This window comes from Vidua macroura, chromosome 2 (assembly GCF_024509145.1).
Source record: "Vidua macroura isolate BioBank_ID:100142 chromosome 2, ASM2450914v1, whole genome shotgun sequence".
NCBI classification, from domain to species: Eukaryota; Metazoa; Chordata; class Aves; order Passeriformes; family Viduidae; genus Vidua; species Vidua macroura.
Genome location: NC_071572.1, coordinates 106098505 through 106124869, shown reverse-complemented (window position 1 = coordinate 106124869; position 26365 = coordinate 106098505). Strand labels below are relative to the sequence as shown.

The 26365-nt window shown below is 37.8% G+C and overlaps 2 long non-coding RNA genes across 3 annotated transcripts in view; one reads left to right on the top strand and one right to left on the bottom strand.

Annotated features, from left to right (window-relative positions):
• LOC128803635 (uncharacterized) overlaps nucleotides 1–26365 on the top strand; it is a 217797-nt gene that overhangs the window by 83712 nt on the left and 107720 nt on the right. For both annotated transcript variants that reach the window (XR_008435786.1, XR_008435787.1), the window contains exon 4: nucleotides 11286–11348. This is a non-coding gene — a long non-coding RNA (uncharacterized LOC128803635). The remainder of the gene's footprint in view (nucleotides 1–11285; nucleotides 11349–26365) is intronic.
• The window catches only part of LOC128803634 (uncharacterized), a 34326-nt gene continuing 16092 nt past the window's right edge, over nucleotides 8132–26365 (bottom strand). The window contains exon 3 of the long non-coding RNA XR_008435785.1: nucleotides 8132–9186. This is a non-coding gene — a long non-coding RNA (uncharacterized LOC128803634). The remainder of the gene's footprint in view (nucleotides 9187–26365) is intronic.

The window sequence follows — 26365 nt, the reverse complement described above, 5'->3', positions numbered from 1 at the left end:
GGCCCAAAACCCCCCTGTACAGCACTCAAAAATCCTACCTTTCACCTTGTGACTACTTCTATTATAATATCTAAACTTTTGTGATTTCTTGTTCTTCCTGCAAGGTTGGTAAATTGTTCCATGGGTCAAGCTCAAGACCACAGGGGTCCCTGGCCGCCTGCCAGGGTCTCAGAGGCTTCTGCCCTGGGCCCAGAACATCCAAGAGTGTCTGAGGGACACCTTGGGTTCCGACACTTCAGTAATCATTCTGTGCTTATTTATGTCACCCTTTGTCCAAGATGCTGTTTTACTGTAGAGTGTGAACTAGAACAATCTCTCAAAGTCAGATGTGTTTTCAGCTACACTGTGGTAATCTTGGCTGTGATGAGGCTCCTGTCTCTCCACCAAGAGGAAAATTTGGATATTAACTTGAAATTCACAGTGTGTGAATGTATCTGGGGCAGAAGAAATATGTAATATCATAAAATTCAATGAGCTGTAGAATTAAAAGTTACATGAATTCTTGTATTGTTACAGAATTTGAATTCTTTCACTAATGTACACATAATGTTTGGTATTTATTTTTATGTAGTTATTCAGCATTTTCTGAGTAAATGTTTTTACCTCATTGGCCAAATCAAAACCTGAGGACAATAATTCCTTTGTTTTTAGGAAAAAAAAAATGATTAGAAATGTTTTGTCCAGTACAGAACTTAATTCTGATAGAGATGGATAATCAAGTAACAAAGGATCTGGTAGCTAAGGTACTCACCTGGTTGCATGATAGCTGATCCCAGTGCTGATTTGAGTATCCTGTATGGGAAGATGTGAAAACTCTTATGGAGGGAAGTCTGCTTGTACACAGGAATATTGCCAAAATGTGTGAGGCAAAAGCTAAAGAAATGCCCTGATATGACTACACAGTGTGAATTTCACAGAGATAGTGTGGAACTTTAATTTGATAAGGGGATTAAAGACTCTGCTATGAGGAAAGGCTGAAAGAACTGGGTTTGTTCAGCCTGGAAAAGAGAAGGCTCTGGAGTGACCTAATTGTGGCCTTCCATCACCTGAAAGGAACATTCAATAGAGATGGAGAGAGACAATTTAGTGGGGCCTGGAGAGACAGGACAAGGGGAAATGGCTTCACACTGACAGAAAGTAGGTTTAGCTTAGATATTAGGAAGAAACTCTTCCCTGTGAGGGTGGTGAGGTCCTGGCACAGGTTTCCCAGAGAAGCTGTGGATGGCCCATCCCTGGAAGTGTTCAAGGCCAGGTTGGATGGAGCTCTGAGCAACCTGTTCTAGTGGAAAGTGGCCATACTAGGGATTTGGAATGAGATGATCTTCAAGGTCCCTTCCAACCAATACCATTCTGCAATTCTGTATTGCACTAAATTTTCCCCAAAGTTAGTATAATTAGTATATCTTTACTCAGAACGTTAGTTTTCCATTATTCCTGTGAATTATCATTTTCAAACAGCACAATATCTTCTCTATGATGACACCCACCAGCCATAGTGTGCCTTTTTATATGTTTGATTTTTGTCAGAAAGAGACAGTTTATTGAAAAGAAAGCTGCTTATATTAACAGCATTTCCTATTGGAAAATGGGATTTTGAAAGATACTACCTGTATATTTTCAACAACCAAAGTTAATTTTTGTATTTCAAATAACTTTTCAGCCTATAAACTATATTTAGTGTATAAATAGTTCCCCCTCTACAAGTCAATAACCTGTAAATTATACATGTATAGTGGAAGTAGGAGTTAAGATCCAGAGTCCTCTCTTCCCTGCCTTTGATCACTCACAGCCTGCTCATTCTTACAAGAAGGCTTCATTCCTTTGATCTCCTCTGCCTCTATCTCTGTTCAGGTTATCTGGGGATGTTGATTTTGAAGTATAGGTTTTCCTCACAAAATTAAGTCAGTTCAAACTAAAAAATAACTGCAAATGTAGTCATTTGTACTAAAAACACTGAAGAAGTCAAAATCTAGAATGAATATTGAAAACATTTCAATATACCAAGTGTTAATTTCTTCAATATAAAAGTGGTTTAATATCCAGATTTGAGGGATTGTGCTGTTTGGGGTGAGAATATTTTGCAGAATCAAGAATTCACAGTAGGGAAATTGAATAATGCCATATTTAAAACTGTTCTAACCATTTTTATTTCAAAACTACTTGATACTTTGGTCTGCCAAATCAAAAACACACCTTACATTTCACTATAATGCACATGTTCTTTCTTTTCAATTAAGAGTTATGACCTGACCAGTTTTTTTCAGGCTAATAGAACTCAACCTGCTGGGAATGTAACCCAGCAAAATGCATACACAGGTCCCAAATTTTTATGTAATTAAAATAAGAAAATGTGTGATATTTTTGGGTATATGTACATATATATCTGCCTGAAATACATTATGATGTTTTGGAAAGTACTGTCCAGAACTGTAGGAATATAGGGCCCTAGAGATGCATGTCATTTCCTTCTTGAAATAATTAATTATGTTTCAAAAATTCGTATTTTCTCTTTTTTCCAATGAACTTTGCCATACTGAGGTGTAAGACTGTGTCATTTACAGCAGTCAGGGGATAGGTGACACACAGCTTGTGTCCTATTTTTGGTTCAAGGCAGCTAGGCAAAATGATAATTTTTTAAGAAATGAGCATTTTTAATGAACATTTTATAAGATTTTAAGGTATGAGCAGCCAGGATTCATACATGTTCATATGGGAAAAGTATGAAGTAAACAAAAAAACTCTTTATCAGTGACAGATAAATCAATGGTACAAAGAAGACCCCCTTGACATCTTTTATGTTACCAGTCTGTATTCAGGTCAAGAATGAGTCCTAAGAAAAATAAGTGGCCTTGGGGGACCCTTGCTACATAACTGGGCAGTAGGGAGCAAGAAGTCATCTGAGCTTTCTGCTGAGTTCTATCTGTGAAATCCCAGGCCCCTGAGGATTTTTCCTTCTGAAGCTTGGGAGAGGATTATTATTGTTGTGATGGTGTTCTTTGCACACGTGCATAATCTCAGAGAAGCATTGCTGCCGTTTTTGAAGGGGATCATTGGGATGGGAGTTAAACTGAGGCAGGTTTAGGCACTAGGCATGCTGCTAAATCAGGAACCTGTAAAAGTTTCTGGTTTCCATTCTGGCTATACTCGTCCTTGTTTTGAGGCGATGTTAGGAAAAGACAGACATTGCTTTGTTTGTCACAAGTAGAAGGCATGTAAGGAGGTATTTATTGTTTACCCTCTTTGCTAGCTGATCCTCTGTGTGCACTGTCTTCCTGCTCTAATGACCAGGAACTATACCAAGTTATCTTCAGATTTCAGTTTTCAAAGGTAGTGGTCAAGTTGGTGTAAACTGTGTGGGTGTTATTTAGAAATTATCTAATTCAAGGCAGTACTTATGATTCAGTGCAGTGTACTTATCACTGAGCAATCACTGAGCAGTGTCAGGTATTCTGTGCTCAGTACAGTAATGTTGTTTCTGAAAACAAGTTAATCTTTGGTTCATTTGCCTCTAAAACTGGTAAAAACATTTAACTGCCATGCTACCCAGGAATTTTGAGGAGTGTGTGAAAGCTTTTAAATGTGCTGAAAGCTTTTAAATTTAGGGGAAAAAAATAGATGTTTCAGAGTTTTTCATCCACTGAATGGTGATGGTAATGCTCAGTCATATTTGCACTTAGACCCAGACGAGACAAACAAGGTAGAGAGACTGTAAGTGTTTTTCTATGTCTAAGACTGGTTATATGTGAGGGCATTGGATGTTTTATCTCTTGCTGTGAACTTACTTAATGTTTCTGGAGTGACAGTGGTGAAATAAATCAGAGCTGAAACAAGTATGTTGAAGGAAATGTATGTGGCAAACATCTTCCTAGCATCAGGTTTGGTTTGATAGAACACCATGGCAATTCTACCTGTCTGAGCCGCTGCGTTGTTGCTTGTGGAGAAAGGGACATATATCTTTGTGCCTGAATTATCACCTAATCACCTAAAAGGGCTAAGTTTTTCTGAGGGATGGTGAGCAGTGATAGAGCCTGGTTTTTGCTTGGGCCTTGCTATGAACTCGTCTCCAAACCAGGTCTTCTGCAGCCATGCTCTTTATTCTACCACAGCTGTGCTTCCCTGTGAAGAAGACAAGGGTGTCTCCTGTTTGCTCCTGGTACTTTCATTATACTGTGCAAGAGTTGCTGGAAGAGGCTCATCTGAATTTTCAGTAGCGGTTTAATTTCATTTTATTTGTACCCTTTGTTATTTGTGAATATCTGCACACTTAAGGGAAGAGCTAATCTTAAAAAATCCATGAACAAGGCTTTTATTGCATGAACAAGAGTATTGGATGTGCATTATCCAGTTTTCTATTGCTATGTATTTCTAAAGACTGTCTTAATCCAGTAGCAAAGAAGAAGGAAGATTGTGAAGAGCTGGTACCCAGCCATACAGCCAAAGGCCAAAAGTTAAATAAGTTTCAAATAACACAGTGAAAAGTTTAGAGGAAAAGGAATTTAATACAAAATCGTTCATGGAAATTTCAGAAAAGGGAAAATTACACTTAAATTTAAGAGGAATGACGTCTCTGGCTCTTACCACAGAGCATCTTGCTTAAGTTTTTTAATTCAATGCAGTTAACCTTAAGGCAGAAAAAACCAGAAGGCATAGTGCCATTTGGGGATAAAATTAAAGTAGCTAGCAGATGATAACTTTTAATTTGCATGCATTTTACAAATAATTTTGTCACCTCTGTACACTAGGGCCTTTGAGAATGTGATCTGCAGAGCAAGACCTTTTAGTTCCAAAGTGTTATGCTGTGCAATATAGTATGTTAAAGTTATCCAGAAATGTGCAATATATCCAGCACTTGCATGTCCTCTTCACTTTGTGCATTTTCAACTTTTAACTTGTAGCTTTAAAGTTTTAAACTTGCTAGTTTTGTTTTCATGTTTAAGAACAGCCATGTAAAGAGCAGAGATTCCCTTCATACCTCTCCCTTCACACCGGCACAGTTGTTGTGCTTCTTTCCCATTCTCTGTCAGATTTTCTGTCATATCTTGTGTGGGTTATCATGCCCGGGGAAGACCCTAATTTTTCCTTTCCCATTGATTAGCCTTTTAACCTGAGAATTTTGGGATGATGGTTGTTCTGTGGGAACTGAGTACAGTACAACTATGTTTGTCTGTGACCAGAATCCCTCAGCACAGCCCAGGTTTCCTGTCCTCCTTGTGTTCGTCTTGCTGCCTCCTGAGCAGAGGAAGGATCAGTGCCCTATTCTCCCATGGAGAGGTTGTTTCTGTGCAGCTTCCCTCCACCCGGCCTCCCTGCCTCCTCCAGCTGTGCATGAACAGGGCCAGGCACTCCCACAGACACAAGTTCTTGGTTCCCTTTGTGTTGCCTGTGAATTAGTTCATAGGCAAAGCACTCTGAGGTTCATCTACATCTCTAATTGTTGTCAGGCACATATGCAAGTGATATTTTAACAGCTTTTTAAAATCCGTCTTGAATATTGGTGAAGTCAGTACTCATTACTGGGGGCTAGCCACATGTTGAAGTGTTTTTCCACACATGGAAAATAAAAAAGACTGTAGGATGCTGTGCCTGTCACCCCTTAAAAACTGCTGTTCAGATTTGTCCAGTTTAGACCGCCCATTATTTGTAATTACTGGCAAATATCCTTCTGAGATCTGAAAGTCAGACTATTCTCTTGTCCTTTTCACGTATCACCACTGAATAACAGTAGCAAATTTGAACAGGATATTAACTCATTGTTGCTTAGTTGAAGGTTTCTACTCAATTCTAATGAAACCCTTATTTTTCACCATGGTTCAAAATACACCTGGGTATATGGATGGTTCCATTGGAGATGTATTATGGCCTAAACATTTTTATGGTTAATGGTAAAATGTAAGGTGGGATGAACTGAACTTGAGTACCAGGTGCCCTATTAAAAAAAAAAAAAAAAAAAAAAAAAAAAAAAAAAAAAAAAGTAAAAATTTTGTTTTATTTTTGCTTAAATCAATAAGAAAACTACTGAAGTGATAGAAATTGAATCTCAAGTTTCAGTTTCTACATAACTGTTAATTAAAGACATTTGGCTGTATTTTCTGAGTCTGGAAAAATTAATTTAGTTCTAAATAATCTCAAATATATGTTATTAAATCTCAAAGACCTTTATGGAAGAATGCCTTCTTGCATCGTTCTTATGGCAGAGTTTGTTGCCCTTGGAGGTCAGTGTGATCGCTGTGGTCCAAGTCATAGGTCTTGTGGCAAGTAGCTGGAGTGATAAGCAGCATTTCCACAGTTCCTGGTGTCACCTCTTCATCCATCTTTAGCTCATAGGGAAAAGAAAGGATCTCTGGATTCCAAACCATGCATATGGCATTGCAGTCTGGAAGACCATTTGAGAGAGCTTACACCATGTCACTGCATTAGAGGGCTGTCCTCCCTCTCCTGGCCCTTGAAAACCTCCAAAGCAGGAAAAGAGGTGAACTAAGCCAAGACCTGATTTTCTGCAGCCATAGCAAATTTCTCTTCTGACCAACAGCTCCCACCAGTTGACCAGAGTGGGGCTGACCCCACGTGCACTGGCTCAGCAGATGGAGCAGGGTCACTTCTATCCCATGTTGTGCCCAGCACCTCCTCCCAGCCCCTTGCCCCTCCTGGGCTGTAGTGGTTGTGCCTTCTCCCCATCCCCTAGGTCCCACCAGCGTGGCCACCATCATCTGTAGATGCTGCTCTGAGTGTTCTCCTCATCCCAGTCACACCTGCCTGCCCAGAAACCCGGGTGCCAGCCTCCAGGATGTGCCAGGAGCAAGGCAGGGTGTGACCTGTGCTGCCAGGCTGCCATGTGCACTGTTTCAGTCCCAGCTGGATGACAGCCCCAGGACCTCACTCTGAGGGCTGCACCACCATTATAACAATCTTCCTCCACTTCAAAGCCCCCTTTCCCACACTTCCTTCCTTTGGTAATGAACCTTCAATTTCCTCCAGGTAAATAAAGTGAAACTGGAAAGAACTGTAAAACAAAGCATAAAAGTAGCCGAGCTGGAGAGTTATAGCCTGCAGTGTCTCTGGGAATGGGTTTTCCTGTCCTCACACTGCAGTTTCTAGCCTGTTGTCTCCTAGTTTGTTTGCCTTTTCTTCCCAGATTTTAGCTATAAGATCTCTAGCATGCAACCTTTACAGGAGCATTTGGAAACATGCTAATAGGTAGGGAGGCTCCTCCTATAGCTCCATTTGTATTAATGGGAGGATCAGAGAAATTGCCACGTTTTTAACATCGCTCTTTGCAGTAGCTATTAAAGTTCATGGTGTAGAAACAGTAAACTCATTTGTTGACAACACAAAGCTGTGAGGTCACTTTTTCTGTATGAGGTTTTCAGGTGCTAGAAGAGCATGTGTTTGTTGCTCAGTAGGTTACATGGTATTTTCATTTGGAAGTGACATTTTCCGTGACATTTTACTTTAGAACAATAGCTGGGCAAAATCGAAATTTCAGGTCTGTAGCAGAAGAGTAATGTCTATTACTTACTCTATTTAGTAACTTGCATCATTTATACATTCTGTCTGATTGCATCTCTTTTCACAAAATCCAGTTTAAATGCATTTTGAAGAAGGGAGGGTGCTGACTGGTTTCAAATATGCTGGTTTGCAAACTTGCAGACCAGCTGTCCTACTCACTGGTGAAGATAAGAGGGCTCAGATGAAGAGTTTTCTGTTGCTGGAAACACAAGCAATTTTCTCAGGAGACTGCTTTGAGGGAGATTGCAGCAATATTGCAGCCCCACTGTTACTGGTGGGTATTGCGGCATACATGTATAATTTTTGTTAGATAAAATCAGGAGGTAATAAAGACAGGTAAAAAGAAGAGATGAGAGATCTGCTGTGCAGGGCTTTTTCCTTTCCTTTTCTTATTTTACTTAGGGAGAAAAAAATGTCCAGGGGATGTCACATTAATCTGGAGAGAAGTGAGTGCTGCTTTAAATCAGAAAACTTGTGTTATACCAAGTGCTTTATTTTGGGAACAATTTCAGTATGTTATGAAGGAAAGTTGCAGACTAGGCATGTTTACTAGACCTTTAATTGCTACATTTAGGAGAAAGGCGCTTTTTTTTTTTTTCTTCTACCCTTCCCCCTCCCCTTTTTAATGACAAGAAGCCAGAGTTTGCTGTGCAAATGAAGCAGGCTTTGCAAGAATCAGATTCACTTTGGACGACTCTTCACATTCCTCGTCATCATTACATTAGGCAGCACAATTCCATCTCTGGTTGTTGGGCAGAAAAAGTGGGCAGCCTGCCAGGTAGACGTTTCCATGGCTCCCAACCCCCAAAGGTGATGCGTTTTTCAGCTAATTCAATGAAGAGTGGGCTGAACTTTGGGTATAAACTAGACAATAGCTGCCTTCGCAGTATCAGCAGAATGGTTTATGGGAATGCACTCCACATTTGGCAGAGCATCATGTGACCTTACGGCTGAGATTTTGTGATGGTGCCAACGGAGACTTGGAAAGCGGTGCCCGTTCTGACTTTTTTCCTCTTTTCTTACATGGCTCAGAAAATGGTGGATCTTAATACTTGACTTTAGCCAGACTCAGCAAGCAATTGAGCTTTGAAGCACAACTTTGCCTTTATTCTGGCTTTTTTGGCACACCACCAGGAGGCTGTCCCTTTCACGCCTGATAAATTCTGCTTCTTATCTCCAGATAGAAAAAAGAAAGAAAGAAAATATAAGCAGAATAATTATACTTCATAACTGCATTTTAGAACTGCACGTTTTATTTTTTTATTGGTGACGTGTAGTTTAGAGCAGCCCTCCTGAGTGTCTGAAGGATAAAAGTTGTTATATTTTTATTTTTCTTTTTTTTTTTTTTTTTTCTCCTTCCTCCTGTTTAATGAACAGGCGTTTGAACTGGGCAAACGGGGCGACAGCATTGAACATGAGATCATTGCAGCCTAGTGTAGCAAACTGGCACCCTGCCTTTTCACCCCTTTGCTCCGGCACATTTGTGCAATCCCCATTTATAAAACCAGCGCAGGGGCGAGGTGAATTTTCTGGTCTCTCCCCACCTCTTGTCCTGGGCAGGCAGTTGCGGCAAGGATTGGTGCAGCTTTTGCGCAGTGCTTTGTGCCTGGAATTCCGAGAAGAGCGAGAGAGAGAGAGAAGACAGGCATCCTGGTCTTCTTCCGAGAAAGAACAGGAGCCCTAAGAAGAAGAAACAAATCTGAGTTTGTCCTACATACAAGAGTACAGAAAAAAAAAGTGACTCTCCTGCTTCCAAAAAAAAAAATCTGGCATGTTTCACTACAGAGGCATCAGGACGTGTTAGAGTTTCTTAAAACAGTGTAACAAAATGAGCATAGGAGATTGTTTCTTTAAGTTAAAAAAAAAAAAAAAAAAAGAAAGAAAAAAGAAAGATGGAATTAATTTTTTGTTTGTTTGCTTGGTTTTTTTCACTATTGCTCACATAGCAGTATTTGGCACTGGGTGAACACGTACCTTTCATATCAGGTATAGCTTCTGTTTCTTTTTTTCCTCTTTTTCTTTTTTTTAAGCCGTTTTAAACATGTTGTTCTGCAACTGAGTTCTTGTGTATTATTTTAACGCGGTCTTCTCTTCCCACTTTTTAAAACTAACTTTTTGGGGGTGTGTTTGATCTAATGCTGCTAAAGATAGAATGTAAACAAAAAATCGAGGGGCTATAGAAATAAATGGTTAGGCACATTTTGTCTTAGCTAAGCACTGGAGTTATGCAAAGACCTTAACGTTACATTTACTCAGTCTAAGCTTTGGTTATCTCTAAGAAAGTTGTGGGTATTTAGATCTGGTTGCTAAGGAAATTAAATTCTTTTTTTACAGTGTGACTCATGCTTTCAGTTTCTAAAGAGAAGAAGTGAAAAAAAAAAAACGTGTTAAGTTGCAGGAAAGGATCGCTCGTCTAGCCTGTATATTAAAGTTGTAACTGAGTTAATTCAAATATGAGTTTCTTACAGTTTGTATCTAAATCCGTTACAAAGAAATCAGTGTGATAAGCACTGGAATAAAAGGCACATTATTGGGACATTCATGAAGCACGCCTGGTTTGCAGCCAGTAACAGTAACTATTTTAACATGTTTGGAAAGGCAGCACTTGTCCAGGAATAGTTGAAAACAGCATTTAAGATACCCATTCAGGATGTTGGTGATAAGTGCATGTACAGTTAAAGTAAGTTTTGAGCATATGACGCTTTAGTAGAGCCTTTTACTTAAGGCATTTGTCTGTTGTAACATATTCCTAAACAATTAGAAGAGTGTGCAACCAAATTCATTCTAACTGACAGATTTTGAAAAGCTTGGCCAAATAGGTGTTTTATGTAGTTTGGATTTTTTTTTAATATATTTTCCTAGTCTTTTTAATTTATGTTAAAAATGTAGATGTTTTTGGCTAGAAATTACTTTGAAATTACAGTGTCTCTTTCATCAGAAACTCTTACATTTGTTGTTTTTTCTTCAAAATGTTCATGATATTTGCATCTCTAATAAAAAGCTTTATAAATATTCCTTTACAAAATAGAACTGTTTTAACATGTTCTTCACTTTTTATATATTACTGAGTAGAGAGTAATTTCTAAGATTATATGCTACTTTTGCTACTTTATATTTTTGTTGTTCTGCAATGAATTCTGGGAAATTGCTGAATGGAGACCTTATATATATGACACATACACCTCCATACACCCATTTTGGACCAGAAAGTGTTTCTTATATTTATGGCGATACTGCCCTCCCCAACAGTTTGTTGGAATAGTTTTGTTTGTCATTGATACCTAAGCCTGTTGAGAAACCAAGGCTTGCATTAGCTTAAAATAACTTTTCAAATTTCCCTGCCTGGTCAGACAAATCACTTCCCTCCCCTCCCCATAAGATTTTGAAAATGTTTTTTAATTTAAGCCACTTAGTTTATGCCCGTATTTTTCTGAAGTTCCGTACCTAATTACCTCATTGTGTTCACTGCTTGATAAAAAGTACTCCCTTTTGTTAAGTTTGCTCCTTCGCTTCTGAAATTCCTAATAGAAATTAAGTATTTGTAGGTTGAATAAAAGGCTAGAAAATAATAAAAGAAAAAGTCCCTTTTCCAAAGCGTGCATGTTCACAGCATGTCTTCCCAGGGCTCTGAGGAGGGGCATCAGCAGTGTCGGGTTTATATCTTAAAAGCATAATTACTAATTTTGTGTATATTTCATGTTCAGAGAACACTTCACATAAAACAGATATTTCAAAATCTTTCTCTCACTGTTTTTGGTTTTGCTTTTTTTTTATTTTAGTGAAAGAAAAATTAAAATGAAAAAGGAAAATGAAGAAGTTAATGATACCAGATTTCAGCGAAGGTAATACAATGATCTTAAATACCTTTTTTGGTTTTGGTTATACAATAAAGCTATTGGCAAGAATCTGAAGCAGTTTAAAAGAAATATTTCATTAAGACAGCCTACAAATATCATTTCAGAGATGTGTATTAAAATTTTGCTCTCATTATTTGCTGTTGGAAATGTTGCAGCTTGCGTAGCTGTAACTGTATAAAGATGTAGCTTTATACTGTATGTTTACATGAAGCTTAAAATGAATTGAAAAATCAAAACATAATTTCTTCTTTGGTTAGGCTTAGCAGATATATAAGATATATAAGGCGTATATTTACCAATATACTCATATTACTTATATATTTGTAGTACATATATCTACTTGTTACTATGTAACTATAATGCAGTGACCAATTATTTTTCAAATGTGAAATATATCTTCTATTCACAAAAATAAAAAAGAAAGAAAGTTGGAAAAGCAATTTTATAGCACTTATTACAATAATTCAGTAAGTTGTCTATGCAGTCTGCGTACTTATTTCTGATACTAGGATAACTATTCTAGTTTGAGGGCTTGTCTGTACATATTCTTTACAGTGTCAGCAGAAAGCAGTTATAAAAATATCATTCCTTCTGAATGCTGAAGTGTTGCATAGAAAGTGAAAGCAGGTTTAAAAGAGACTTTTCTAGAAAATAAAGTTATTTTAAAATGCAAGAGGGTATGAACATGCAGGATTTAATCCACTAAATTAAAAAAGAAAAGGGAAGGAAACGATAATTCACTAATGCTCAGCTGTCATTATTGAACCAGAAATACATGTTGAAGTCTGCAAAAAAATGAAACATTGCTTTGGTAAAAAGCTTTGCTATTGACAAACATTTATTCTCTTGAAAGGTGTTTTGCCCAACTAACAATGGCAGAATTAGGACTATGGTGAGAACTAGTGGAAGGAAGGCATGAAAATTTTATTCAGATACAAATTTCAGTTACCTGCTCAAATCAAAAGACACCTTTATATGGTGCCTGGTTTTAAAATTGTACCTGCATCTTATGTCTGTATTTTATAAATGCCTTTGCATTTATATTGTTGCAAGTTATTCTGATGTGTCAGGTGTTGTGCTTAAAGGTGCAGTGTTTAACAATGCTTTTGGTTAGAGTATAAAAGTTATAAAATTGTGACTGTGTGTCACCCTTCTGAATTACTGCATTTTGCTCCAAAGGAGCCATTTTCAGTCTGTTGTTTAGGGTACCTTACATTCAGTGTGGGATAATTTTTAGTGGGTTGCTTGCCAGTCACAAGAAGGATGGATTTGTTGTAGGTGTTAACCCTGAAATTTTGCAAGATTGCATTTCCACTTGCATTCTCATTACTAGGGAATTGCATTGATGGGAGGGTTAGTGAATAAAATACACAAATTCACTTCTTGGCTTTGATTAGTGGCTGTTATCTAATCAACAAGTTACTGTCAAACACTACTTTAATTGCAATGTAACGTGAAGAAATAGCTATGCAGTTTTCACAGTGTTGTATGGGAGCAGCACTTCACTGTGCCTTTTTGCGTTTCAGATTTGGTGGGGTGAATTTTATTTCGAGTTGTAGTACATGATATAAGCTCAGACACAAAGGAAAACCTGTACCGTTCACTTCTATGTCATGCCCAGTTATTGATTCCAGTCGAGCACACCATAGATGCGAGTTGGGAGTTGGGGGTTCATCAGTAAAGCAAAGAGTGCACAAAAGGACGTTAGCTCCTGCTAAAGACAAAACAATCCGTGGCCATTAAACTGTTCATTTTTTTTTTTCTCTTCCATTTTCAAATAGAAGCTAGTTGCAAATCTTTGGCTTGTTTGTTTCCTCCACCATTTATGCAGTTAAGCTTGGAGGAGCCTTCTTTACAATAGATGATAATGTTTTCACTCTTGAGTACTCATTCTCACATCGCATCGTAAGTTTGTTTGTTTCAAGTCTTTTGCATTCCCTGTAAGAGGAAAACCCTACCCAGCGATGCCAATTGGCATAAACCCGTAGATCCGATCTTGTGTTGAAACGCACTGCACAAGCTCGCTTCTATGGGTCTGTGTCAGTGTGGTGATCTGGCAAAACTTCACGCAGCTCCCACTGCAGTGTTTGACAACAAGCCCAAATGAGTGTACAAAACCATGTACCAATTTTGGAATTCTTCTCTTGTCCATTGCCTTCCAACTTGATTAAGGGATTTGTTCTTTTATAGGTTGCTTTAAGCATCTTTGGCTTAATATGTTATTAAAATTTAGAAAGAGGTGTGAGGGAATCATAGGGTTTCCAATGAGGGAATATAGTATATACAATTTCCTGATTTTATTAAATATGCCATTCCATGGTATTGCACTCAAAAAGAAAGAAGACATTTATATTTTATTCATATTGTAAAGTAAGACCAAATACTCATTTCTTTCCAGAGATGTTCTGGGTTTGCATCATCCCTATCAAATATGTATGTATATATATACGCACACAGCACACGTATATATCTTTATACATATGTAAACAGGATAGAAGTTCTACTTCTGCAGTAGAAAAATCTATCTAAGAATATGCCTTATTGTCTGAAAAGTGGGGAATAACTGCAGTTGAAAGCCTCCCCCCATGGGAAATATGTAGGCCAGTGGCTGCTGTCACATTTCAAAGAAAGGCTGAAGAAATGAAGAAGACTTTATGGTCACCGTCGGAAGCTGTGTGCATCCGGGTTGAGGTAGTAGGTTGTATGGTTTAGAGTTACACCCTGGGAGTTAACTGTACAACCTTCTAGCTTTCCTTGGAGCACACTTGAGCCATCGAGGAATTCATCACCACTTTAATCTGATCAGGGAAAATATGCAAAAAGGTATTGTTTCATGGCTGTACATAATGATCACTCTGAGGCTTTACTGATGTTGAAATAGTCCTGATGACTTGATTATTTCATTTAAATCCTGTAATGAACAATGATGACACATTGCCTTAATGGACTGTGACTATGTACTGCAGACACTTAAGGAAAGAATTATGATTATTTTAATTCCATTAACACAAAAGCTTTAAAAGTTTTTTTTGTTTATAAACTCAGGAAAATAACAAGTATTTAATGCTTTTTTCTTTCTTCAGGGAATATCTTATCCTATACATTTGATTTTTGTTGCTGACGTTATATAGGTCTATACATATTTGAAAAGGAAAAGAACATTTTCTTTTGTCCTTAAAATGCTTTCCAGAAAATATTGCATGCTGCTGCTTGGATAGCAGTGGCAATGTCACAAGTTGATCCTGGTCTTCTCTGGATTTATGATATTATTTCTTTGTGCCCGAAGAACTCAGTGTAATGAGCACAGATCCAAATGACCTGCAGGCCCACCTGTGTTCCCACCTTCCTGTGACTCACTGACTCAGCCCAGCCCTGCTCTGGGGTCTCAGCACAGAGCGTCCTTACACAGCACGTCAGGGCAAATGTCAGGCCAGGGTCTGACCTGACCCAAAATGCCCTTGTCTGTTTTGGTCCTCGATTCATCTTTCTAGCTCAGCAGGACTTGGAGAAGTCACACTCCCTATGCAAGTGGTTTCCAAAACACTGGAAACTGCCTCCAGTGTCAGATCCCAGCACTGGGTGCCTCCACCCATGTGGGATGGGTGCCATAGACAAAATTATCTCTCCTCAATCCTGGTGTTCTCTGTGCGTCTGCATGCTTTTTTTTTTTTTTTTTTTAAGTCAATAGCAGAATGAACCAAGGTGGGGACAAAAGAATCCCAATCTGACTCTGGAGACAAAATTGGGCTTGTGGAGGTTTATTCCCCAATTTGTATGACCCCATTTCATTCTGGTCTGCAGCCTTCCTCATCCTTCTGGAAAAACAAAGAAATGTCCATTAATATATACATCCCATGAGCAGGTATCCTGACCAAAAGAGACAAAAAGCATGAGTGTTTCCACTCCTAGAAATAGCTATGAAGCAAGAGAGAAAAGAGCTGTGCCTGTATATTCACCATGATTTTTTAAGTCAGGGCTACTTCTGGAACTGACCTCAAAGATGAGGCCTCCCCAGTGAGATGGAGCACACATTATTGCCAAAGTCAGAGCATCTGGACCAGACAGTGATGCTCATTCCATAATAGTTGGGAAAAAGTGATACTGTCTTTTTCCACATACTTTTCCATAAAAAGTGAAAAGGAGTGTTATTTTCAATAATAATTTGTCATTAAAGACTGCAATAGTAATAATTTTGCTGGAAAGTGACTTAGGTTTGTTTATGGGCCCCGCAAAAGAGCGGAGCACAACACCCCTGTGGTGTTGTGGTCAGGGACAGATCAGACTCCTATGGGATGAGGAGAGGGTGAAATGGGACTGTTCCACATAGGGGTGAGGAATCTGCTCCTGGAGATGCTAGGTTACCAGCAAACTCTTTTCAGGGTATTTGGAAACCCTGAATTTCTGACTTTACTTTTATTGGAGGTGAACATAACAAGATGTTAGATATTTCCAATGTTTAGTTGTTTTATGTTTTGCATCAGCAAGGACAGTTAAGAATGTTTATTTTAAGTGGATTTGAAGGTTGATTGTATTTTGGTTATGTTTTCTTTCCATGTCTGTGTATTAAAAGAATCATTTGCTCACAGGTCCCTATGTTTGTCTCCTACCAGCTTAAGGTTTACCTGAACCCTTTTCTAGATAAGGAATAACAGGAGGAGATGAAAATGGATTTAGTTTATCTCTTTAACAGCACTAATTTTCAGTGATTAATTTCTGTGATAGGAAGTTGATAAAGAGGATCTGCATGACAGGTGGATCCAGACTGAATTTTAAGCCTGTCTTAAAGTATATGGGACAGAGAAGAGATGAGGTTGAGTGAATCAGAATTGCTCCAAGCTGATGGAAAATGCTTAAGGGAGGAGTGGGTAAATGGGAGGATAGAGGGAAGACCTCCATCAACCAGTGAAGCCTAACAGGGACCACTCACAATCTGAGTAAAAACTGCAATATCCTCTGTGGATTCAAAAAGACTCTGATCACCAGTACATTTTCTTTTGTTATTTTAATTTTTTTTTTCTTTTGTAGTTTAAGTTCACTGGAAAGAAACATTGTAATTGCTGGTTTCTGCCAACAGAGCAACAGGTGTTCAATCCTTTTGTATTAATTCTTCAATTAGTTGCAAAATAAGGGGAATTGTTTATACTAAGCTGAACTGAATAGAAATGACTGATGCAGAAAATGTGGGAATGTTTCATCTGTCCTTCAAAGGCATGATAAATTTGTAATTCTATCAGGCCTAGTTGCAGGTTGCTATGCAAATTTTCATTGCAGCATCACCAGCTTTAATGAATATACATTTTCTCTGTTTCTTTCTCTGTTCTTTAATTTAGGTTTTTTACCCTGTAATGTGGAATACATTGTTTTGGCAAGAGTTATCAAGTTACGAGCAAAAAATGAATGAGACTGTGAGGTAATTTTGAAGCGGATTAAGGTAGAGAATAAAAAACAAAGGGGGAAAAAAGCTCTATTAAGAACAGCTGGATGGAGTTAGGTCTTCTGTGATTTCATTTTAAAGTCATAAAACATATTGTCTGTTTCAAGTAAAGTCTGACATATTTTACCTTTGCAGTGCAGTTGGAATATATGTGTGCCTTGTAGACATAGCATTACACTGGTGTGATGCTTCTGCAGGAAATAAATGCACTTTGTGGCATGGCTAAACAGGGATGGGTTCCAACCTAGGGCCCATCTGAGAGTGTTTGTTCCTGTAAATAAGATAGAACATTGTCATTCTTGTGCCTTTACTTTGCTTCTTGCATTTGGAAAAAATCTCCATTAAGATATTCTGGGAAAATCTGGAGATCCAATGGATGTACAACTTCCGGTTGTTGCTTTGGGAGACATGTCCTCAATGTTTCACAAGTTTGGTCCTAAAGAAAAGCTGCAGAGGCACTGACCCACCTAGCACCCTTCTGCTTGCCACAATTTCCTTGGTAAACATTAAGTCTGATCCATGGTGAGCCCTGGTTCCCAACAAAGGAATTTCAGCATGGCAAAAACCTGCTGCAATGCTGGGATCTGCCTGTCTTAAGAGCTAAGTCACTTCAGAGGGCTGGGGAGAATCTGTATGTCCTTCTGCAACCCACAGTGTCTGTCCAGAGGCACATCCAAAGAAAACAGAGTTAGAGGGACATTTCTGTGTTAACAACCATGATTTGGAAGCACTGACAGAACTTGGATGTTTTGGGCACAGTCATTTTAAGACCTTTCCCTGTACCAAAGCTGCTGTTAATCCAGTTTAGCAGAAAAGGTAAAGTTATTATTAATTTTGTGCTGTTGAAATAGCACAGAGTAGTCAAAAATATATGAGCACATTTCTGGCTTTGTTATTCTACTCAGCAAAAGAAAATGCTGAGTTTCACTTTGTCTCATCCTTTGTTTATCTTCCCTGACTTCAAAACACTTGAAGTTCTTTAGAGATCTTTAGGTAAAGAATGTGTTAAAATACTTAAAAGCAACCCAAAAAAAGATTTTCCTCAAAAATCGGTCCCTTAAACATGACAAACAGCTTTTAATAATCTCCAAAATTTATTGAAACTCTTCAGTAAGAGAACTGGGATAGGTCGCCTAACTGATAAAGTTGAAATAGAAGTGCACTTGAAATTTTTCAGATCTTTTGGATGTGGTTTCATATGACATTCATTTATCTGTTGAGAGCAGCTTCTGATATTTTTAATAAAACAAGCATTAAATACATATGGTAGGCCCTGTTTAAAGGTGGGTATTGCTTTTATAGCACAGTTAAATAGAAGTTTGAAAAGCTAATGCTTTTGTATTACACAGTACAGAGGAATTAAATTGTTTCAGCTTTGGCCTTCACATAGTAAAAATATTTACATCAGAGTGATCTTTTTGGTTGACTTTAATTTTGCATAAGGCTTCTGGATATTTCAGCTGTAATTCATTGTAATATATGCCATGTATATGAAAATTTCAGGCTAATTATGTTTGAGTTTTTTTTTTTCCCTCACCTCTTCTTTCATGACACTTCTAGAAACAGTAAGGCTCACATTGATGAAGTCTTCTCAAGAATGCTTAAAAAATCTGAGTAAAAACTCAAAGATCAGGCCTCTTTTTTTGTTTTCTAGAATGTTGAGGAATTCCTCATGTTAGGAATTCCTGTCTCTTTAGCCCTTCTTTTAGAAATATGATTAGCATGGTATTTGATCTTACAGCAAAATAGGCATGGATCCCTTTGCTGTGTCTGGGCTTTGTTGAACCTTCATTTGAATGGAAAGATCTCCCCCATAAACACCAGTACTTGGAGGTTTTCTGGATTAGGTAGTTCTCTGGCTTGAGTAAGACTGGCATGGGTATGCACCCACCATTGCACCAAGAGCCTCATTGAAAAGACACAAATACAGAACAGCAGATTAATCCTCTTTCCTAAGAGTCACAACAGCCTTGTGTACTGCTTTGCTTTCATGGCTGGAGAAAAAGGGAGTGGTGTGCATTTGTATTTTCTTGCATGTGGTTAACATACATATATTATGCTTTTATTGTCTAAAAGTGAATGTTAAAAGTCACCTCAACTAAACTCTATGTCCATGGTTGAGAGTGATTTACCTGGGTTAATGTGTGGTTTATCTGGGAAATGCAGCTCCCTTCCTTTTACTTTTGGACTCCACACTCTTTTTCCACTGGTCATTTTTTGAGTCTTCATTTACTGACATCATGATAATTCTGGCAATGGATGTAGAATCCATTACAAATATACTGGCAAGAGGGATGGATCGGGAATGCCCTGGCCACTGGAGAGAAATATGGGATTGCTGTCATGTCTATAAAGTTAGAAGAAAGTAAAGTTTACTCAAAACATACTCTCCATGAGTCCTTTCTGTCACAACCCTTCAGCTTGGGAAGGAGAGTAAAGCTGTTTATTACTATCACCTTTGTCAGTCCGTCTTGAGACTCTGGGGTTGAATTTGCACAAACTCTGTGTGACTCTCATTTTCAAAGCCCCTGGACAATAAAAGTAGTCTAAGGCTCACTTTTCCCTGACAAAAACCCAGCCTTGTGGTTACTGCAATATCAAATCAGATTTGCATGTCTGAGGAAAGATGACTGTCAGTCACACATATCTTTATGTATATTTGCTGTCGGGGATTTTTTCTTGGCACTGCGCTGAAATGAACAAAAGAACACAATCCCAAAATTCTCCATCTCAGCCATTGCAATTAGTTTGCTGAGACAAATTTGTTCATTTCCCATGTTAGGAAGAAACCATCAGATGGGAACTTGACCATGATAATTTCACTGTTGCTTGGAAGAACTTCACTTTGCACTATGGATAGCATTTGGAGCATGCTAAATCCATGTAAATGGCTGGTTTCCTAGAAAGTTACCCAAGAAAGATGTTCTATCTGGACCAGGAAGTAGATTGCATGGTAGATGGAGACAGGGCTTGAAAGTGCCTCTGGTATTCAAATATCCTGGGGTGAGAATCATTGGCTGCTATTCTATATCACAGATTGTCCAGCAAATCTTGTACTTTCAGAGTATTTCCATCTCCACCTTTGCAAAAAAGCCTTAGTGCACATAGTTTGCACAATTGAAGGGGATTTATTCTATAAGTTCCTTGAACCTGCAGATTTGCCTGTGTCAGCTGAGCCTTTTATTAGGAGGAGAATTATTTGGGGGTAGAATTTTTAATAAGGTAGGATTGATGCTATGTTGAGCTAAGGTGTTTGAGAGCTGCTGCTGAGGCTGATATCCCTGTGGGAGGACATCTCTGTAAGCTGGGGCACAGGGAGCAGTGGACCCATGTAGCTGTTCAGCTCTATGATAAGTTAAGTTCTTTTGTCCAAATGCTTACTTATGATCCTTAGGCTAGATTTTTCCAATATGTATTTTACCATATTCACTTCTAATTTCTTCAGCTCTACTGCCCAAATATATATATATTTCCATGTTGTGTATTGTAAAGAACTAAGTTCAGACCACCTAAATCATGTATTGCACTTGTGTCGCATCACTGGATAGGAAGGCAGTGTCTGAAAATTCCCAGCCTCTGCTGTTCATGGCCCACACACATTTGGAGACGAGACTGCAGGCTGGAGTCCATCTGAGGTACCACAGCTGGCAGTTTGGCTACTACCCTAGGGAGGTTTTTGCTTGAGAAAGTATTTTTTTCTTTAGACAACATTTACTCAGGATGTGACTTGTGAAGTACATGATTCCTGTGTGATAAGGCATTTTTGTGAGTGATTATTATTAAATATTGCGACGTCTATTGCTCTTCTTAAATGTTTATCATCTGATACAGGAAGAATTTAGAGGCATTTTTATCATTACTTTGGTTTTGAATTATAGATGTAACAGAATGGCCAAAATGTAAATTTTAGTGATGAGTCTAAGAACCTAGCTCATACTTAGTGCAACATTTTGAAACAATCCTGCTTTTTTTTCCAAAATATCTTGGTCATTTAGGAGCCAGCATCCTCTTGATTTACAACATCTGGGCAAGTTTTAAAAGAGAAACCTCAGGTGCAAAGGCATTTTTACAGCTTTTTGACCCAATGACAGGATGTCAAATATATAAAGTGGTTGGAACTGCCTCTAGGTTGTGCTTCTGTATGTTAGACACTTAAACATGCAGCGCCAATTCACTCTTATACGCTGTTATGAGGTAATAGCCCCTTAATTTCTCTCCTCTGGCTGTTGTAAAGAAAGGCAATATAAACAATGCAGCCGGAGAAAACAGGCCCAGCTTGCACACCTGATACTCCTATTGATGCCGCTGCCAGCCCAGCAGGTGCTCCAAGGGGACATAGGACTCCTTTCCTCCCCTTGCCTGGCACTGTGGGAGGAGTTGTCTGCCGTGGGAGACAGTGCTGTCCCCAGCCTCCTGTTTTTAGGGCAATGCTGTCAGGGAATGCTGCCAGGCACTCCTGCCTCCGTCCTTAGCACCAGCAGGCACCGTCCTGCCAGGGGCACCAGGGAGCCCTCATGCACTGCTGGGGCAGGGGTGGCTCTCACTGCAATCACCACCCCGCCAAGGACGGGGACGTGCAGTGTCGTGCCCAAAAGGAAGGAATTGAGCATAGCATTGAGTCAGTTCGGGGTTTTTTTGGCTAAAAAAGTCCAAGTGTTGGTCTGTGGCGGTAAACACGCAGTCTGCCTAATGAATGTACTATTTATTAGCCGTGTGAGCTGCTGGAAATACCAAAGCGGATAAGGGCTGTGATTCAAGGCCACGGGGCTGGGCCCACGCAGCTCCCTAAGCCAGGAGCCAAGGATGTGGGAATCCTCTCCAAGGGGCGACCCTGGGAGTCCGGAGCGAGGGTCAGGCTGTGCTCATCTCGGGCAAGAGGAGGTTTGTACGAAGGATCCTTCTCATATGTGAGGAGCGGCTGTTGTTTGTTATTGTGTAATTTGATTTGACTCTAATTTAATGACAGATCTTAGCAGGCAACATGATTTGCAAGGCTGATTTCAATTTTTATTGATTGGGCCTTTAATTTACTTGGACTTGCACTCAGAAGTTTCATCGGAGATTTAATGAAAGTCTGCGAAACCAGCTTGGTAAGGAATTTTTTGATGGAACTTGAACTCAAATACTTCAATAACAAGTCATTCAGGTGCAGTGTGAAAATATTTTAAGAAAGAAAATTCTTAGTTAAACTTCACTTTTTAAATAGCAGTTTAGCAAATCCATCATTTAAAACCCACCTTTCTTGTAGATTTTTTTCCCCCAAATTCTCACACTCAATAGCTATTCAAAGGTAAATTAAAGATTTCATTTTCAGAGTTTTGCATAACGGGCTTTTAAAGGGGACATCTTGGAGATTATAATTGCAAAACTTTCACTGAAAATAAGAAACTTATAACTAGAAATCTATTATTTTATTCATCAGTAAGAAATTTACTAAATGCAGAAAGCAATTCTGTAAAAGCAGCTGCAACAGTCTCCTACTTATTTTCATGCTGCAGGTATTTTTCAAAGATTACAAAGCATAAAAACCAGATTATAATATTTTGAAATCTATCAGTAATTGTATAAAGACAAGCTTTCTTTCTTTTTAATATTTATAAATAAATATTCATAAATTTTAGAAATGAATGCTCCAAACAGAGGGGAGCTAGGAAGAGGTTAATTAACGATAATTTTTGTTACCTTTTCCGAAACAAAACCTTTGCACTTGAACCAATGAATGAAAAAAGCAGCAAGAGATGCAGAGTGTATCTGTATGTGAGGAAGGAAGGAATAGGGAGGATGAATTATTATGTGATAAGAAGTGTAAGAGGATGTAAGAGAAGGAAGGAAATTGAAGCTGCACATGGAATGAGACGCTACAAGGAATGGAACTGCAGTCACTGCTTATAGGCACTTATAGGGGCCCTGGGAACGTAGGCACAGGAGTTCAGGAAGGTAGAAGAAAAAAGAGAACTTGAAAGATATGGGGAAAGGACATGAGGATGTTGTAGCTTCACATTGTTGTGCTTCATCCACATTGGTGCATCTTGGTAACTGTGAAACATTAAAGGAAGGAAAGATTTACAGGCAAAGCTTCATATTTGTAAATAAACAGAATATTCCCTCCTAGGAATAAGTTTTTGTATTCTCTGGTCAATTCCTATTTATTTTATAAGCATAAAACCCCATTATAATATATAAATTTGGAGGGCAGTAACTATGAAAAGTAGTATCTGAGGGTAGTGCACATTTCAGACATATTGAGACCATCTCAAAATTATCCCCCACTACTGAGAATTAGGAAACAAAAAATATAAATCTAAAGATAAACTGAAAATCCAGAGCAAAGGCACACAGATAGCCATAACTCTGACTAATGCAGGCAATATAGTAATGATGCTGGTTACTTCAGTTTAGTCTAAGACAACAAACACTAAATGTGATTATATTATGGTCATATTATAACTGCACAGTGTCATCATAAGGGAGAATTAACTCATGTGTGTGCCCTTCCCTTGGCATCTGCTCAGTTTATTTGCGTAAATGAGAAATATAAAACTCCCAAAAGCCTGAATCAAAAAAAATAAGATAACCCCAGCTTTTATATGAACTGTAATTAATTTGCAGCTTGTTACCACAAAACTTAATTCAGGGAAATTCCTAGTTAGAATCAAGAATGCTAAACATTTGTGTGAATAGGAACAGTATGTGCAGTGGCGCTAGAAGTAGCAATATTTCTGATTCAAACCATGCACTGAAGAGTTGTTGAGGTTCCAGAACTTCTTTCCCTTTAAAATTATGAGAGAATGAAGTTTATTGGCTGCTGATCACTTCCAGACACAGAATGGTGGTCTATTAGTCTTTTTCAGAGTATAATAGCAGTTCCACATGACACAAATTAACAGAATATCTCGTTAATTCCCTAAATGTCACTAAAATGGTCAAATCGTAAGTTTCCATCTCCTTGAAGTAAATTTAGCTGCTTCCAATTTTTCAGTTCTGTGAAATCATCTGCAGAATATGGAATCTGTTAAAACAGCAAGGTCTACATTGGGAGATACCATGGTCTTAACCTGAGCAATTTCTATGAAGTAGATCAGCTTATTCAGCATCCAAAAAGAGCGTGAAGATTTGCATTCAAGCTTGTTTTGAGGAGAATTTTTGCCTCTCTGTTCTATACATGAACACAAATTTCTCTGTCCAATAAAGGACGAAACGTGAATATTTATGGTACGAGATAAATAATATTATTAGGTATTTTCAAATTTCAGTTTTGTGTTACAAGGTTATTTGCTTGTTAAGTGAAATGGCTAACCAATAAAACAGGCTTTTGCTATGGTTATGAAATGGTGACTAATCTTCATGTAAGATATCCTCAAAGCTTTTGTTTTGAACAAATAGTAGCATAACATGAAGTGAACCATATTCATAAGCACTCTTGTGAGAGGAAAAAAAAAAAAAAAATAAACAATACTGTCTTCTAAAAGACAATCCTAATTTACCAGATAGTAATTTCTCATTGGAGAGAATTACAGTAATTTTACAATGTTTTTAACGTTGCATTAGAGGATTGTACTGACTTGTCTGATCATCATCAGTTGTTTCTCTTCTCTCCACTTGACAGAACCACAATATAGCAGTCAGGCCTCAATTTACTGTTGCTTTCTGTCAGTGCCCTTTATATACTGCATCTCCAACACAGCTCCCCATATGCAATGCTACATTTTTAAGACTTGATAGTAAATTTCTCCCTGAGTGAAGTCTTGAGTGAAGATTTATTTCAGAACTAGTGATTGTGGAAACAGGATTCCTGCATAAAGAAAAGCGTTTACTAATAGACTATAGTCTATTAGACATAAGTCTATAGTTCAATTAACACATATTAAATTAGGAAATACTGAGAAAGTCAAGTTCTCAAAATATATTAAGTACATTGCTTTCATTTATGTAATTTTTCGCTCACAGATTTTTGAATGTGAGTAGATCTTCAAAAATACCTTAAAATACCTTAAAAACCAGAAAACCTCACTATAAGGAGAAATAAATAAAATGCTTGCTGATGTTAAAATATTCAAATAAATTCAGTTCCAGTGACTTTTATCTTTAGGGACCATAGCATGGTATTGGAAATACTGAAAATGTAACTATCTTTGTTAAGTGCAATAACATTTGAAAATACTTGTTCTAAAAAATTCTGTATGGCTTCAGAGCTACAGAGGACTTCAGAAGTTTTAAAGCTGCTTTACATTTTAAATATGTGGATTGAAGCAAATGTGTATAAATATATTTGACAAATACTTAGGAATGCTCATTAATGAGAGCATGCACATTGAGTTCTAACTTCTGGAATGTAAGGGAGCGAGAAATTTCCTAACATATAGATATGGGGGCTTTTTTTTTTTTTTTTTTTTTTTTTTATTTGGGGGGTTTTGTTGGGGTTTTTTGTTTGTTTGTTTGTTTGTTTTTGGTGTGGTTTGGGGCTTTTGTTTATCTTCCACAGCCTTGATCTTGAAGATTTGTTAAAGAATGTAAAAAAGTTTTGGTTTTTTTTTTAAATGCTGGTAAGTGATCTAACCAAGAGGTTACAAGGATGCAAATTCATGTAATTTATACTAATTTTTAGAACCTTTATATTTCTTATGAATTTAAAGCTATTTAATAAAAAACACTGTGCTTGTTCCTGGATGAAATTTTCATGAATATAGTTTCACCAGTTAATTACTTTGTTCATATAAATTTTCTTCGTTTATTCTTAAATAAGATCAAGGTAAAAGATTGAGGGAACATGGTGAATTCTTATCCCTTCTTTACCTCTAAGAGCTTTTCTATGAACCTGGAGGTAGGAGTTTCCCCAGATATCAAGAAACAGTTGCATGCAGATAGACAATAATTCTGTGCTTTATAGAAATAGTTAAGTGAAGACTAATTACTTAGTTATTGAGCATTATTAAGGAAAAAAATTAAAGTATAGAAAGTGTACAAATGAAGCCTTAACAATGTCAAGTTCATTCTGGGACAAAATAATTGTTCAATTTAACTTTAAATAAAAAGTAAATGGGAAAAAATGTATTTACCAAAAAGAAAACCAACAAGTTGGCAAGAGAAATGGGCCTTGTTGCTTGCAGTACTGGTAGTCAAGGGGAAAAGATAAATGAATCTTTAATGATCATCTATAAGATAAAGAAAATTATCCCATGATACTCGACTCAGTAATCCTAAAAGTCTTTGCACTTATGTGTCTTAGCATCTTTGGAATAACATAGTCCAAGAAGTGCAAATATTAGTGTTCATTTGAAACTGCACAAAACCAGTTCAAATTAATTCAACAGAACATGAAGGAAAAGGGAATAAATATAAAATGTAAAGCATAATATAAATAATCTTTGTAATTGTTCACCAGATAATGTTTGCCAACTAGTTGTCTGAACTGTTGCTTTTTTGCTAATCTATATGTTTTGTGGGCTAAAATCTATTATCTAAAGGTAATCCAGCATTATATACAGCAGTTCAATGACATCCACTTAAAAATATTACTATCAGTTATATGTTAAAAAGTAAGTCTGTTTACTGCCAGGGCTACAAACCA